Raw genomic sequence first — 16,782 nt, 5'->3', positions numbered from 1 at the left:
ACATCTGAGCCACCCAAGAAGTTGCCTAAGACCTTGAATCCTAAACCTTTGGATCCGATCCTCATTGGGTCTCCATCCCCTCCGCCACATAGTCTGAGGTTTTCCCCTGAACCGGTGTCACCGAAATTGAGGTCTCCCTTTCTACAGGAGACACCCAAAAAGTCTTATAGGCCACCCTCCATGTCCTCCTCCATTAGGTCATCCTGAAGTCTGTCTGAGGCGGAGGTGGAAAGGATGATGAAAAAATTCCTCAGAACACAGATCCAGATGGATGTCTTGCTGGCTCCATCTTCCATCAGATCCGTGAGCCATAAACCATCTTTTCAGCCTTTTGTTGCTTCTTCTCTGTTCAGGCCATCCGGTTTGGAGCCTTCCGATCTGAGATCCCTGAGAGTCAAGTCGGCTGATACGATGATTCCTGTTTTCCACTCCAGCAATGTCCTGATCCTACCCCCATGGAGCATGATGATTCTCAGAACTGTAGCATCAGTTTCAGATCCAAGGGGTTGACTTTAACTCAGAAGATTTTGGAGCTGTCGCTTCCCCTTGAGGTTTTGGCACTGGACAGCTCAGCTCCGACTTGTCCTTTGGAGTGGAGGGTCGGGGAGGACCCAGGATTGTCTGCTCTGAGTGGATTGTCCTCTGCTTTACCTGGTCCTTCTGCTTTTCAATTGGTGGAGAGTGTTTTCTCTCAACCAACAGTAGTCTATACTCTTCCACCATCTGATCCATCATTTGTTCCCCCAGTCCCCCTTCGGATTCTGTGCCAGAGTCTGCTCATCCTACTCCTGAGGGGTAGCCAGTCCGTATGAGGTTCCAATCATTTCCCACCTCTTCCCACAAGGAATCTGTGTTCTTGGAAGCATTTGGGTCTGGACTATCGACATCTTTGGTTACCCCCCCAATGGATGATCTTGTAGACCTTGTCTCCCACAGGGCATGGAAGGAACTGGACACCATGGAACCACGCCCAACAAAATTTTAAGCACCCCTGCTGACAGACATTACTGGACTAATGAGATTCCTGTAGATGCCATGGGTGTTGTGGCAGCCACAAGAAAGGAGCTGGCTGGACAAAGCTCCACTGTTCATTCCCCTAACAGAGGGTCTAGGGTGTTGGACAGGTTTGGGAAGCAAGTGTATACATCAGTGACATTTGCTGTGTGATTGCTGAACTACCTGGCACATTTCACCAAATTACAGAAGGACTTGGTAAAAGAACTCTCTAATTCTGCCCCAGGATCCATGTCTGCAGAAGAACAGAAATGTTTTCCCTCATGACTGACCACCCTACAATCTATTACAAATGCATCCATGAGGTTAATCTCACCTGCAGCTGAAGGTACCTCAAGGGCAGCCAGTTCAGGCATAGCCATAAGAAGACATACTCCAGTTAAAAAAAAGCTATTGAAAGCACTGTAACTTTCAGAATCGTAATTTATTAAACAAATTGTGCGCTTTCGTCCAACTAATTTACAGACTTCTTCAGAATCAATTACACAATTCAGCCACACCTTTTTTATCCCTTTCATTTAAAAATCACATGACCTTATACATCAGTGCAATAATGCAATTAATTCAACTAACATAGCATAAAAATATGCTTATTTTAAAGCCAAAATATTTTTTTAAATGTTTTTTTTTTTTTTTTTTTTTACAAAATGTAACACAAAATAATAAAAAGCTATTGTTATTTTATACTTTATAAGACAAAAGTGTTAAAATACTAATGAAATCTGTTCATTGAGACCTGGCGGCACACACACATTTAATCTAAGTTGCCACAAAGTCTCTTTATGTTCTATCAAATCATCTCACAGTCCACCTTTCAGGCTCATAACTACTGTATCCATTCCAAAAAATAAAAAAGCCATGTTCTGGGTATTTTTTCCAAATGTTTATACAATGAATTATTAGTCTGCTTCTTCTTAATATCGAACATGTGTTCATAAATATGTTCTTAGAATGTACACTGGGTCTTCCCCACGTAGAAACTGTCAGATTCTTTACACTTTGCTAAATATTTAACTCCTATAGAATTACTGTGAGAGAAGGAGCTTTGAGCAGCCTATCTGTCCCTGGATGAGTGGTTTCAGCCCAGTAATTAGTAGTTTATTGGCCATTTTGGGCTAATTTTCATCTCTTTCATTTCCCTGCTATAAAACCCGCATTTGCGTGGTTTTGCACACCAATCAGCGCAGGTTACCTAGGGTATAACTATTCCCGGCTCCACAAAGTGTACTCTTCAGTTTTTCCCTTGGAACTAGACAAACATTCAACTTAAACACTCAAATCATTCACTTCTCATCCCTGCACTTGCCCAAACCTCATAGCAAGCACTACTAAACCTTAGCACTAGACCCCCCTGTACTGTAGAGAAGGGCAAGGCTCTTTATTCGACCTTACCAGCCAATCAATAAAACAGTTCACTGTACCTATTCAGCATGTCCAAAGGGCAGTTTCAGGTGTACTCTCCAGTCCAACTGGTGAATCTGGGCATTTTGAGGCAATGTTACAATTGCCTTATGTACACAGACAACCCTCTCCTCTTTCCACCAAACACTAATACATGCGAGAGATGCAATTATACAGCCAAACTGGAGGCTAAACTCTCTCAACCCAAGACTGGATCAGGCAGTCAAGAGGAGAAGGGAATTACTTGCATCACACCACCAGTCTCACATAAACCTATGGAACCAGCATTGGCAAAAAACACACATAAATATACAAAAACATACTCGGAGGCTCTAAATAAAAATCTGCAAAAGCAACAGAGACCTCCAAAGCAGAAGTCCAAGCAACCTCCACCCCCTCCCCCCCATGAAACACATACTTCAAAAAACCAGTGTGCCACACAATCACAGCCCTTAAGGCAAAATAACATATCCAACACACTAGTAATAGGTGACTCCATAGTCAGGCACACTGACGTCCCACTCACTAGGCTGAACAAGGAGAAGGTTACTGTTAGTTGCCTGTCAGGTGCTAGGATCCGCCACATAACACAAGCACTCAGGTCACTCCAGAACAAGTACAAATATGACTCTGTCATTATCCATGTTGGTGTGAATGACCTGAGCAGTACCTCCCTGGACTACATGAAAAGAGACATGGAGGAGCTCTCTGATCATGTACCTGGTATGACCCTGACCCTGAGTAGCATCCTGTCCTCACCAAGAATGATACCGTGGTATAGTGAAAAAATTATCAATTTCAACAACTGGCTAAGCTTCTGGTGTCATTTAAAGAGGATCCAGTGTCTGTCAGCCTGGGATGACATGCTCGACAAGCCACACTGCTTTTCTAGAGACGGCTTGCACCACTCACTCTTAGGCTTTCAAATACTGGACAAGGCTCTTGCCACCTCACATAGTGCCTTTTTTAGGCAAGGCTCAAAAGACAAACCCACCGCTGTAAATAGCACAAGTAACAAAAAAACTGAGGGTAATGCTGCTCAATGCCAGAAGTCTAAACCTCAAAATACACACACTCAAGGCACTCCTCAGTATGGAGAAAATCGATATATGTGCAGTAACAGAAACCTGGTTTAAGGCTCCAGAGAGCCCCCCAGCACTACCAGGCTACAAATATAAAGGTCCTACCAAACACCCTGATATTGGGTGATTTCAATTATCCAAACATTAACTGGGAGAACTACTCAAGTACGAACTGCCTGGCCCAACATTTCCTAGAATTTATAAATTCAAATGCCCTGGATCAACTGGTTAACACCCCCACCAGAGGTGACAACATATTGGACCTGGTCATCACCAACATGGGCAACCGGTGTTCCACACCGGAGGTCAGCCCCTCGCTGGTTAGATCTGACCATAAACTAATCACTCTGGATATCCACATTCCGCCTCCACCACCGGTCAAAGAAACCACCATGAAAAACTTTTCAAAAGCAAACTTCATGTTACTTACGACCGAGGTGGGAAGTTTCAAAGCCCCCATGCTAAAGGATAATGCTGTCCAAGTTGCAAAATCCTTTACTAATGCACTCTACGGGCACCTACAAGAATGCATGGATCGTGCTATCCAACAAAACCAAGACTCACTCCTCCAAGAAAAGGAAACCAGTGTGGTGGACCCCTGCCATAAACAAGCTATACAATAGAAGAAGGAAACTAGTACAGAAAAGAGTAAAATCCCAAGAAGGGAAGACATCCCTGATCAGTATCAGCAAGAAACTACAATCAGTCATAAAATCATCCAAGGCTAGCTTTGAAAGATAAATTGCCATGGACTCCAAAGATAACCACAAGGCATTATTTAGCTATGTCAAGAATCTAAGTGGCAACTCTCAGATCTGCTCGGAGTTAGTGCAGAATAACACAAAATACATTGAACCGACCGATATAGCCAACATCCTGGCAAACAGGTTCAGTGCAAACTTCACCCCCCTCTCACCCCCAAAAGGGCCCGTAACTATACCAGAAGAATGTAGTGCCCCTGAAATCACAGACACTCAGGTTAAAACATCCCTTTCCAAAGCCAAAAACACAGCATCAATGGGACCGGATGGTGTCCCAGGCTGTGTCCTACACGAGCTCAAAGATGAGCTAACCCCTCACCTAAACACACTGTTTAAACTCAGCCTCTCCACTGGCTACGTGCCCACAGAGTAGCGCACAGCAACGGTTATTCCACTCCACAAAGGTGGAGCCACAATGAACCCTGGGAACTATCGCCCTATAAGCCTGACTACCTTGGTCTGCAAAGCTATGGAGCGCATCATCATGGATCTCATTAACAGAGCCATTGGAAACCTCCAAACACTGGACCCAACCCAGTTCAGCTTTGTTAAGGGCAGATCATGCCTCCTAAACCTGGTGGACTTCTTTGAGACAGTTACCAAGGCTATAGACGAGGGAAAGGTGGTCCACACAGCCTACCTAGACCTCACAAAGGCCTTCGACATTATTCCCCACTCAGGTATTATAGACAAGCTCACCAGCCTGAACATAAACCCCTACGTCACGAGATGAGTTGCCAACTGGCTCACGGACAGAACCCACATGGTAAGAGTTGCAGGAGCTAGGTCTGACTCTAAACCTGTTACAAGTGGCGTTCCCCAGGGCTCAGTCCTAGGACCCCTCCTGTTCGGCATATACCTCTCAGAGGTACAGGCAAGAACAGGAGGACTATGGCTCACCAAGTTCGCAGACGACTGCAAACTAGAGGCTATAATTGACTCTCTGGCTGACACAGACATCCTCCAAAAGGGTCTCACTGAGATAGATACCTGGTGTCAAAACCATGGTCTCAAGCTAAATGCCAAAAAGTGCATAGTCATCCCCTTTGGAAAAAGCAAAGTACCCACAAACTACCACATAGGTATAGCCCCCTAAATACGGAAGGTGTAATAAGGGATCTGGGGACCCAAGTAGATAGTAACCTCTCCTTTGATAATCACATTGCCAAAGTGGTTAGAAAATCCTTCTATGAGGCCCACCTAATCACAAAAGGGTTTGCATCCAGATCGAAAGAGGTCATTGGGCCCCTCTACGCATCACTCATCAGACCCATCATAGAGTACAATGCCCCATTTGGGATGTACCTTACAAGACACCTGCAACAACTGGAAAGACCACAGAAGTCCCTCACCAAGATGATCACTGGTCTCAAGCAGATGCCCTATGCAGTTCGACTGAGGCACAGGGAACTAATCTAAGGGGGCGGCAAAAGCCAACACATTCCGGCTAGGCTTATAATTGCCTTCGGGCAGATCGCCTAGTAACTACTTATGAACCTATGAACATGTATAATGAAAAGGAGTACGTACCAACTGATTGCTAATATTAACCTTACCAGTCTCCAGTATATATTTGCACTGGTTACAACACCCACATTTGAATGTACCTAACCTCTTATTAGATCATTCATTTAGTTGGGCATCATTTTCCAATAAATTTTTTTAAGGACCTACCTTTTTTTATACACTGTTCTATGTTTTTCTCCCAAAAGATCCATTAAACCATCAAAACACTGAAACACTAATTGTCCTATAAATAAACTTAAGTTCCAGTGTAAAAGTAGTAATAAATGAACACATATATATTCACCCTTAGGTTGTGTTCACATGTCCATACTAAACTTAGCTTCTCTAGCTGTAAGGATTGGTGTTAGCTCACCACTATACCTTTTCCTCATAACCTCCAAATACATATCTCTCACCAAATCCACTATACCCTGTAGTCCAAAAACATTTATGACAACTTGTTACCTTTTAATTCATATGTCATGTTATCTGATACCATTTTTGTTAATCTAACAAACTGTCCTTTAACAATACCTCTTTTTTGGTGCTGCAAGTGGCAGCTGGTATAATGTACTAGCCCATTAGAATAGGTGGGCTTCCTATAAATGATACTAACTGTGGCTTCTTTGGCAGCATCCTATTCATTATATATTCATTATATGAATTTCCAAAAAGGTGTGGAATTTAAATAATCCACAAACCCTTGTACCTCAAATTCACTTGCTTCCCAAGCTATAAAGATGTCTTCCAAAAAACATGAGTATAGCTGCCATGGGGCAGGCTTGAACACATTAAATACATGTTATTTTTCCCATTGCACCATCACAATGTTAGCAAATATGGCGGCACAAGAGGGACCCCATAGTCGCACCTTTCTTATGTTGATAATACTGACTGTCTATATGCACAAAGTTATAATGCAGCACCATTTCTAACAGGGTATCTAAAACATTTATTTCATTGTTATCAAAAACACCTGCTTCATCTAAAAAATCATGACACATTTCCATACCCTGGACATGTGGTATTACATTAAAAGAATTTGCAACATCCACTGTTAAAAAAGCCAAATTTTGGGTATATTTCATTTCTCATAATTTTGACAAAAAATCCTCCCAAGAATCCCAACAAAGATGTTTTTGTTCTTTTAGTAAATCTTTCACTTTAGGCATAAGGAGATGTGCCTGAATGTGGTTGTGCGATTCTTTGGAGCCCTTCGAGGTGTAATTCATCAATGCTTCTTTTGATGGTACTTCTTTGTTTGGGCCAACCATTAAAGAGACTCTGTTCTGCAGTAAACGGGGCAGAAAGACCTTGTCTGCCATCGGAATCCACTTATCTACCCTGCAGAGACTTTTTTGTAGAAATCAATTTGGTGGGAAGAAGATGTAGTTCTGTAAATCTCAAGGTCCTTTCCAAGCGTCATGCAGGGATTTTTCCCTGAGAATTGGGGGGGGGGGATAACTACAATAGTAGACATTCCCCAAGTGGCAGAGGGGGTCCGTACAACCAAGGATCTCAAGATTCCTTCTCGGACAGATCCTTCCAGCACTCCTGACAGGCTGGTCGACTGTCCCACTCTGGAGGCAGTTGGGAGTGCTTATCATTTCACCAAAAAGTCTGGATAGTCATCACCAAAGACTGTTGGCTGCAAAGGATCATATCCAGAGGATATTTCATTCCATTTTTACAGTTTCATGTAAAAAAGAGGAAAGTCCCCCCCCCCCCAATGTTCCACCCAATCAGAGGGAACTACTAGGTCAAGAGATCAGAAAGTTGCTAGACAAGAGAGTCATACAAGAGGCCCCCCCAGACCAAGCAGAATCCAGAATTTACTCAAGGTTCTTTTTATTGCCAGAAAAGACAGGGGACCGGAGACCTATCTTGGATCTCATTTATCTAAATCAGTTTGTAATGAATTCCAAATTCTAGATGGTCATGGTTCAGCCCATTTTACCTTTCCTACAGAAGGATGACTAGATGTGCTCAATCGATCTTCAAGGTGGATACTATCACATCAAAATGAACAGGCGCTCTCAAAGGTATCTATACTTCTGGCTGGGAGCCAGTCACTATCTGTTCAGAGCGCTGACCTTCAGTCTCACCACTGGCCCCAGTGTGTTCACCCAATGCATGGCAGCAGTAGCAACTCACCTGAGACTCCTCGGATTCAGAGCATTTCCTTACTGGGACAATTGGCTCCTCACTGCACTGACCAGGCATCTGCTCGGAAAAGCCAGAGGCTATGAGCTGTTTTACTCACTGGGAATCACTACCAAAATGTAGAAATCACAACTTCAGGTAGTCCAAGTCTTGGAGTTTATAGGGGTTCATTTAGACATGGTCAGTTATGTAGCTCTTCTGCCTCAAAACAAAGCTCTTACATTGAAGACGCATGTCAGACAGATTCCTTCTCTTCTTTCTCCACCAGCAAAACTGGTCCTCATGGTACATGGATTGATGGCTGTTGCAATTACTTTAATTCCCACTGCTTGTCCCCACACAATAATTCCTCAGTGGACCCTAGCAGTGCAATGATCCTTTCATCAACACCCCATAAGACATCTGATAAAACTGTCTCAGCCTTGCAGAAAGTTGCTTCTTTGGTGGATTCACTCTGAGGAGTTTGGTCAAGGGTGTCCATTTATCTTTCCTCCCCCGACCTCCATGTTGACTACTGATGCCTCCTGATTGGGGGGGGGGGGGGCATTACCTGGGAAAGAATGTTCAAGGCACGTGGTCCCCACAAGAGACCAATTTGCATGTCAGTGTCCTATAGATGAGAGTGGTGCTTCTAGCATTGCAGAACTTTCTCCCTCTAGTCCCTCTAGGGACTATTGCAATACAAATGGACAACATGTCAGTAGTCTGGTACATCAACAATCGGGGGGGGGGGTCAGATCCTACCCCATTTGTGGAGAAGCAATGAGAGTATGGCAGTTAGCGATCTCATGCAACTGCTTTCTTGTAGAGATGCACATACATGGGAAATCCAACATTCTAGCGGACAAACTCAGCAAGACCATTCTCATGCCTCATGAGTGGTCTCTCAACCAGTCAGTGGTGAACATGATCTTCCACAAATGGGGTCACCCTTGCTGTGACATGTTTGCATCTCCCCAAAACAAAAAAATGTAGCAGGTTCTTTGTCTTTATCCCACCTCAGGGACAGTCGACAACAGATGTTTTAGTCAATGTTTGGCCCTCCATTCTCCTTTATGCTTATCCTCCCCTGCCTCTCATCCCCATGTTTCTTCAGAAAGCACTTTGGTTGAAGAGTGCAGTAATCCTCATTGCTCCCTTCCTGGTTTGACAAGTGTGGTTCTCCTTCCTTTCGTCTTACGTAGTACATCCTCCATGGACACTGGTTTCCAGTCCAGACCTCCTATCAAACCCACCAGGGCAAATTCGTCCAAACATTGCAAGCCTCAAGGTGACCGCATGGTTTTACCACTTCCAGTGATGTCTAGACATTCCAGGCTTTCCTCCCCAGTTCGAAAAATCCTACTCTCATCTTATATTTTTATTTATTTTATTTATTTATTTTACATTTGTTAACCGGGCTAGTCTGGCTGGATACATGTCCATTTTCAGCAGAGGCCCGAGGAGAAAAGCTCCACTATCAGACTAAGACACTACAGATTAGGAAGTAACTAAATAAAAACAAACAAACAAATAACATAATGTACTCAGGTGAAAAAACAATTACATATATGGTTTTCATGGACTAGTCTAAATAAATGACAAACAAAGTTCAGACAAGGGGATGAGGAGAATAAGCTCAAGTCTTAGATAATACAAAATAAAGTTAAAAAAATATCAGTAGTAACTGGTCGTGACAACAAAACAGGTATTGCTAAACTAAATATTATACAGTGTTAAGTATGCAGGTTGCTAGAGAAACATGTATTATACAGTGTTAAGTATGCAGGTTGCTAGAGAAACAGGGTAGTAAATGTAGTTATTGTTAAGGAAAAGGGAGAAAATAAAGTAAACTGAAAGAGGAAAAGTACAGTAATTATTAGGTACAAGTATTACGGACTAAGTAGGTCAAGGGAATAGCCAGTTGTAGAAGGAGAGGAGGAGGTAAAGATATTGATGAAATGTAAATGTAGCAGTATAATAGGAGCTCAGCTAAAATGAGCAAGAGACAGAAAAACAGAAAGTCAGAGGGGATGCAAACAGAAATTTGAAAAGAGTGATGGTTGAAAGGGGGCTGTGGAAGTCAGTGAAAGTTAGTACAGGGGAGCAGAAGTACTCAGGAGCAGAGTAGAGTGAGTAATAAGGTACTTGAGTTCAGTCGATTGGAGCACGGACATAGCCAATGAATTAATAGGTGAGTTTTCATTTGTTTTTTGAAAAGGTGACATGAGGCTAGGGAGGTCAGCTCTGCTGGGAGTTTATTCCAGTAAGAACCGATAGTGTTTGCAAATAGGAATCCCTGATTTATTATGAGATTTCAATGTGGTAACTAGAAGCTTGTTGGCTGATCTGAGTGTAGTGAGATTTTTATAAGGAGTGATGATTTTGTTTAGTATGGGTGTGTTGGAGGGGTAATGTAGAATTTTAAAAGTGATGATCAGTTGTTGTAGGAGTATTAGGTTTGGGAGTTCAAGCCAGTTTAGTTTCTTTAAGTTATGACAGTGATGAGTTTGGAATGGAGAGCCAGTGGCAAATCTGGCTATACTGTGGTAGGCATTATTTAGTTTTTTCAGATTAGCTTTAGATATGTTGATAAAGGAAGGAGAGGCATACAGTAATGTAGAAATAAGGTGAGTTTGGGCTAGAGCCACTCGGGAAGTAGCTGTAAGAAAGGGCTTAAGTCTGTACAAGGCACCAATTTTTTTATTGACTGTCTTGATAGTTAAATCAATGTGATGGTCAAAATTTAGCTGATTATCTATGGTGACACCCAGCAGTTTGGTGCAATAGTCAGGTTTGATGATAGTGCCATTACGGGACGCAAGGGAAAAGTAATTGGGGTGGATTTAAAGGTTGGGGTGAAGAGTAGTAGTTTTTTTTTTTGGGATTTAGGAGGAGACAGATGTGTTGAAACCATTTTTCTGCTGCAGTGAAGACCAATTGGGTAGCAGAGTGGAGTTCTGCTGGGAAGAGGCAGAGCAGATGAGAGGAATCATCTGCATACTGTATACAAGTGGATGTAGGGAGGAAGTGGGCAGGTTATTTATGAAAATTGAGAAAAGTAGGGGACCTAGGATGGATCCTTGTCGCCAATAGTAACTGGGAGTTGAGAGGATAGATGGCTGTCCCAGAGGACAGCTTGTTTTCTATTAGTCAAGTATGAGTCGAACCATTGTAAAGCTTGTGAATCCAGTGAGAGGATTTTAAGGTATCAAGGAGAAGTTGATGGTTGACCATATCAAATGCTTTTGAGAGGTCCAAGAATAGTGCAGAGGAGAACAGGTTGTTATTGCGTTTTATTGATAGTGTCAGTGAAGGAGAGAAGGCTAGAGGTACTGTGGTGTGGTCTAAAACCATGTTGAGAGTCCACACAAGTTGTTATTCAAGAGATAATGTAGAAGTTGATGGTGAATGCAGCTCCATTATTTTGGATAGAGGAGATAGAAGGGCAATAGGTCTAAAATTGAGAGTTCATTGGAGTTTCCTCCTTTATGGAGGAATAATATGAGATTTTCCAGCAGGATGGGATTTTGGATTCAGTTATAGTTCTGTTTATTAAGATGGAGACTGGGTAGGCTATTTCAGTTGCAGCTAGTTGTAGATATTCGGCTGGTAGTTTGTCAGCAGAGGCAAGGTTTGAGTTTCATAGTAGTTTACGATGTAGGTTGTTGATACGGTATTAAACTTTAGCGTGGGTACTGTTTTGAGTGGGGGTAATTTGGAGGGATGGGGGGGTCATGGTGCTTGCAAGAGAGGTGACAGTTTCAGAGAAGAAGTTGTTGAAAGTGTCGGCTATTATGTTAGGTTGTGTTTGTGCTAAGCTAGCTGGGGTAGGTGTTTTGGTGTTGCCTGGATGGAGTAGTTTGTTTATTCCTGACCAAAATTGTTTTGGGTTTTGATTTTGGTTTTGTTGATATTGAAAGTGGTAGTTTTTCTTATCCAGATAGGTAAGTTTCTTTGTTTTGTTTCTGAGGTGTTTGAAGTTTTGATGGTCAATAGGGTTTTTTGTGGATCTCCATTTCTTCCATAATTTATTCCTAGCTCGCATAGTTTGTTTAGTAGTTTTAGAGAGCCATGGGGCTGCTTTGGAACTGACTCTGACTAAGCGGGAAGGGGCATGCTGGTTGAGAATTTGTAGGAAGGTATTGTTGAAGTGGGTTACTGTGTCATCTATGGGGAGGTATTTTAGGGTTGACCAGTTATATTCCTTAAGTTCATTTTGAAAGGATGTTAGGTTGAATTCAGATGTTAAGTTGTCAATCTCGCCTTCATTCTTGCTTGATGGGTTCGGAGCCGATCCCTCGGCTCCGACTGCCTGCTTTAGCTCGAGAACTCCTTTTACCAGCTCGAGGCAGCCCCATATCCCATGATGCAAGGCAGGAAGTACCCAGATCTCGCTTGCCGCTTGGGAGGTCTTCTTTACCAGCTCCTGGTAAGTAATTCACATTTGTGACTTTAAGCCCCTTTTAGTTAAAAACTTTTGTTTTGATAGTTTAACTTTAAATTTAACTTTTCTGACAGAAATCCCTGTCTCTTTTAATTTTTTAGTCAGTTAATTTCCCTGTCCCATCCCCTGTTAGGGTGTGTGTGTTGGTATTTTTACTAAATACCTTTTGGTATTAGTTTAATTTAATTGGACTGGTGTGTGTGTGTTTTGTTAGGCACCATGTCTAAAGAGAGGGTTTCAGGTTTTAAGAAGTGTGACTGTGCTGTCAGAAGATGTCTCTGACAGACGGTCACACTTCTTGCCTGTACTGTTTAGGCCCTCTTCACCTGCAGGACTCCTGTGTTATTTGTCACCCTTCAGCCAGAGAGTCCTGCAGGAGAAGGAATAAGTTGATTCTCAGGGGTCTTCTTGCCGGAGGGCTCTCCGCCAAGTCGGCCCCACAAAAATCAACTAAATCTGCCAAGACCCAGGCTTCTGTTCTAAGCCTGTGGCCTCGGCTCCGACTGATAGAGTTGAGATCGGCCCGCTGGAGCCGATTCTGATCCACTAAGCTTTCGGCCGATGGCTATCGGTGCCGAATCTGCTGACCACTGTGGTGTCGGTTCACCGCCCGACACCCACGCGGGCATCGGTGTCGGCTCCAATCGGCCCGACACCCATGTGGCACAGGCATCGGTGTCGGCCCGATCGGCTCCGACACCGCTGCTGTATCGGCCCGCTGGAGCCGATACATCGAGGTTCTGCCGGCTCCGAAATCGGTGCCGACAGGATCAGTAATATCGGCTCCGATGACCCATTCCAGGAAGAGGTCGAGGTCTCCTTCCTGAGCCGATACTTTCGGCCTCGCCTCTTCTATCGGAACGGAGCCATCGGAGCCGATCTTCAAGGTCATCCAGGTTGTCAGACCATGACCTAGAGAGAGTGGTCAGTAGATTGCTCAAGTCATAGGTACTGGCCCAAATGCTACACAGTCCGTCTCAGCAGACGACTGTTGGTCCACACCCCGTTACAGTTCCTCCTTCAACTCTATCCCAGAGCTTGGAGTTGGAGTCTTCGGGCATGGTTACTGCTACGGCTGGAGGACGGATACCCCCTTCTGTTCCTTCAGCCCCTACTCTTATCTCCTCTTCCTTAGAGGGATTCGGTGGTCGGGCTTCCATGGTCTCCTCCGAGGGGGTGAGTGGCATCGGACCCTTGTCCGAACCCGCTCTTCCCCTTGGAGCCTCGGCCTTGGTGAGCTCGGCTCCGACATCTGCCTCGAGACTTCCCTTCGGTGGCCCCTGGAGTTCCTAGCTCTTCGGAGCGGGGTCTCTCGGACCTGCCTGGGAGGGGAGCATTCGAGGTGATGAAGAGTGTACTGGCCACTGGTATCAGTCAGCAGTCTCTTCCCGTAGCTCCTCCCTCTATTGTACCTGTTGACATCTCTGCCACTTCTCTTGCTACAGGACCCAGAGATCCTCCGCCTCAGGTTTCCCCATTGGGAATTTTTGCCTCTTGCGAGGATTCTCCTGATGTTTCGGGAGATCCTCCTAGGAAGAGGACTTGTAAGAGGAAGCATGTAGACTCCCTGAGTCTGTCACTTGGATACTGACTTTGATGAGTCAGAGGGATCCCCTAGATCCTCTCTGAGGATGTCTCCTTCTCAGACATCCTAGAACTTCTGAAACAGAGGGAAACTGGCCCACCAACAATCCCTCTGAGGATGAGTCAGTATACCTAGAGGCGTTTGGATCTCGGCCCTCCACCTCCTGGGTGTCTCCGCCTTCGACCCCTTATGCAGGTTATTGCACCTAGCGTGGACAGCTCCTGACTCTGTAGAGCCAGTCCCTAGGAGGCCTTCTAAATTTATAACTGCCCCTAGTGACAAACAATTCCTTACCAAGGGTGTCCCCGCTGATGCCATGGTGGTGGCTGCGGCCACCAAAAAGGAACTTGCAGATCCTTCCGTGCCCGCCCATCCTCCTAATAAGGACTCTAGGACCATGGATAGGTACGGCAAGCGGATGTCTCCCCCAGCGACCTTTGCTATGCTCGCTGAATTATCTTTGTCACTTCACCAGACTCCAGAGAGATATCCTGAAGGAGCTGGGAGAAGTAGTTCAGGATCCTACAGCTGCAGGGGCCCAAGAAAAGATTGCTTCGCAGCTAGGAACCCTCAATTCCATTGCTAACTCCTCCATGCTAATATCTTATGCTGCTGATGGAGCGAGTAGAGCCGCAGGCACGGGTGTGGCGCAGAGACGCCAAGCGAGGAAGCGGCTATGTGATTTTTGGATCCCTTTAAGGCCCTTCACAAATTCTCCCTTTGATGGGTCAGCTTTGTTTGGCCCTCAGGTGAAGGAAACCTTGACCAGGTGTGAGCAGGACGGCAAGACTCTTTCTGCTGTTGGAGTCCGTTTTTCCACCCTTCTAGGCCTTATCCCAAAGGACAGAAGGGTGGGAAGATGTGGTTCCAGAATCCCAAGGAGTCACGCCGGATTCACGTGGTCAGTTTACCCCTAGAGGCAGAGGGGTAACAACAATAGACGCCGCCTAGAGGCAGAGGGGGTCCAAGAATCAGGGCAACAGGGAGTCTCTTCCTGAGAAGCCCTTTCAGCATCCCTGAGGTGTTGCCCGGCTGTCCCTCCTTGGAGGCAGTCGGGAAGATTATCACTGTACCCAGAAGCCTGGCATTCCCTCACTCAAGACAGATGGGTACAGTCGATCATATCCAAGGGTTACATAATTCCTTTCGAGGAAAGTCCCTTCCCTCAAGTTCCCTTCCAGATGTACCACCGGTCTAAGGGACATTGCAGAGTTAGAGATCGCAAAACTACTGCAAAAGAGCCATTCAGCCAGTCACAATAGACCATTCAGAGCCCGGAATCTACTCAAGATTCTTTTGGTCCCCAAAAGACGGGAGACTGGAGACCAATATTGGATCTCAGCAGACTCAACAAGTCTGTCAGGAAGACAAGATTCGAATGGTCACTCTTCAGTCAATTCTGCCCTTCTTACAGAAGGACAACTGGATGTGCTCAATAGATCTTCAGGATGCACTATCACATCAAAATTCACAGACGCCCAGGAGATTTCTCCGCTTTGGCTGGGGTCCAGTCATTTCCAGTTCAGAGCCCTGCCCTTTGGTCTCACTACAGCCCCAGAGTGTTCACCAAATGCATGGCAGTGGTCACGGCTCACCTGAGACGCCAAGGATTCCAGGTGTTTCCAGATCTCGACGACTGGCTCCTGTCAGCCACCACCAGGCATCAGCTTATACAAGCCAGGGATTACACAATAGACCTTTGTTCTCATTTGGGCATCTCAGTCAACTCAAAAGTCATCCTTATCGCCCTGCCAGTCTATTACCTTCATAGGCGCAAACTTAAACACTGTTCGGATGTCAGCTACCCTTACAGAACAAAGAGTTTCAGACATTCAGACTCATGTCAGGATCATTCTGGCCAGCAAGAAGGTACAGGCCAGAATGGTTCTAAAGGTACTAGGTCTTATGGCTGCGGCCATCACTCTTCTTCCCCTGGCTCAATTCTACATGCGCCTCCTTCAGTGGATGCTGTTCACACAGTGGTCATACCAGCAACTCCCAATGCGTCACCAGATTCTGGTGACACAAACATGCAAAGAACATCTTGCTTGGTGGATCACATCGTCTCAGGTTCACCAAGGCAGGTGCTTTGTACCTCCGTCCCGATAGCCACTGTCACCACGGATGCCTCCTGATCGGGTGGGGGTCATTATCAGGGCAGGATGGTTCATGGGACGTGGCAACCGCTCGAGTACCATCTGCACATAAATGTCCTGGAGATGAGAGCAGTGCTTTTAACGTTGCAAGCCCTCAACGACTTTCTTCCCGTAGGGACAATTGCAGTCCACACAGACAACATGTCTGTAGTTTGGTATATCAACAAACAGGGCGGAACCAAGTCCTACCCCTTGTGTCGAGAAGCTCAGACTATGGCAATGGGCGATCTCCTCTCATCGGTTTCTGGTAGCAACGCATATCCCTGGGAAAACCAACATTATAGCGGACAGATTGAGCAGAGCTATTCTCATGCCTCACGAGTGGTCTCTCAAGCAATCCATAGCGGAAGAGACTTTTCTGGAATGGGGTCGGCCATGTTGGGATCCTTTTGCTCCTCCCCAAAACAGCAAATGTCCAGACTTCTTCAGCCTCTTCCTCTATCAGGCCATCCCCCAGAGACGCTCTGACCCAGGATTGGCCCCAGGGACTTCTTTATGCCTTCCTCCATTTCCTCTGATCCCTCAGGTGATCCAGAAAGCTACCGCTTTGAGAGCCAAATTGATTCTCATTGCCCCTTACTGGCCTCGACAAGTTTGGTTCCCGTTCCTCCATCATCACCTTTTGGTGCAGCCGTGGCATCTGGACCCAGTGCCAGATCTACTGATTCACCAATCCGGTCAGCTGCAC

General features: G+C 45.2%; 1 protein-coding gene across 1 annotated transcript in view; it reads left to right on the top strand.

Annotated features, from left to right (window-relative positions):
- The window catches only part of SLC38A6 (solute carrier family 38 member 6), a 1,040,054-nt gene that overhangs the window by 894,586 nt on the left and 128,686 nt on the right, over positions 1-16,782 (top strand). The gene's annotated exons all lie outside the window — the stretch shown is intronic.

Source organism: Protopterus annectens, chromosome 6.part0 (genome assembly GCF_019279795.1).
Source record: "Protopterus annectens isolate FY-2018-M chromosome 6.part0, PAN1.0, whole genome shotgun sequence".
NCBI classification, from domain to species: domain Eukaryota; kingdom Metazoa; phylum Chordata; order Ceratodontiformes; family Protopteridae; genus Protopterus; species Protopterus annectens.
Note: the sequence above shows the minus strand (reverse complement) of the source record. Positions and strands in the feature narration are given on the sequence as shown.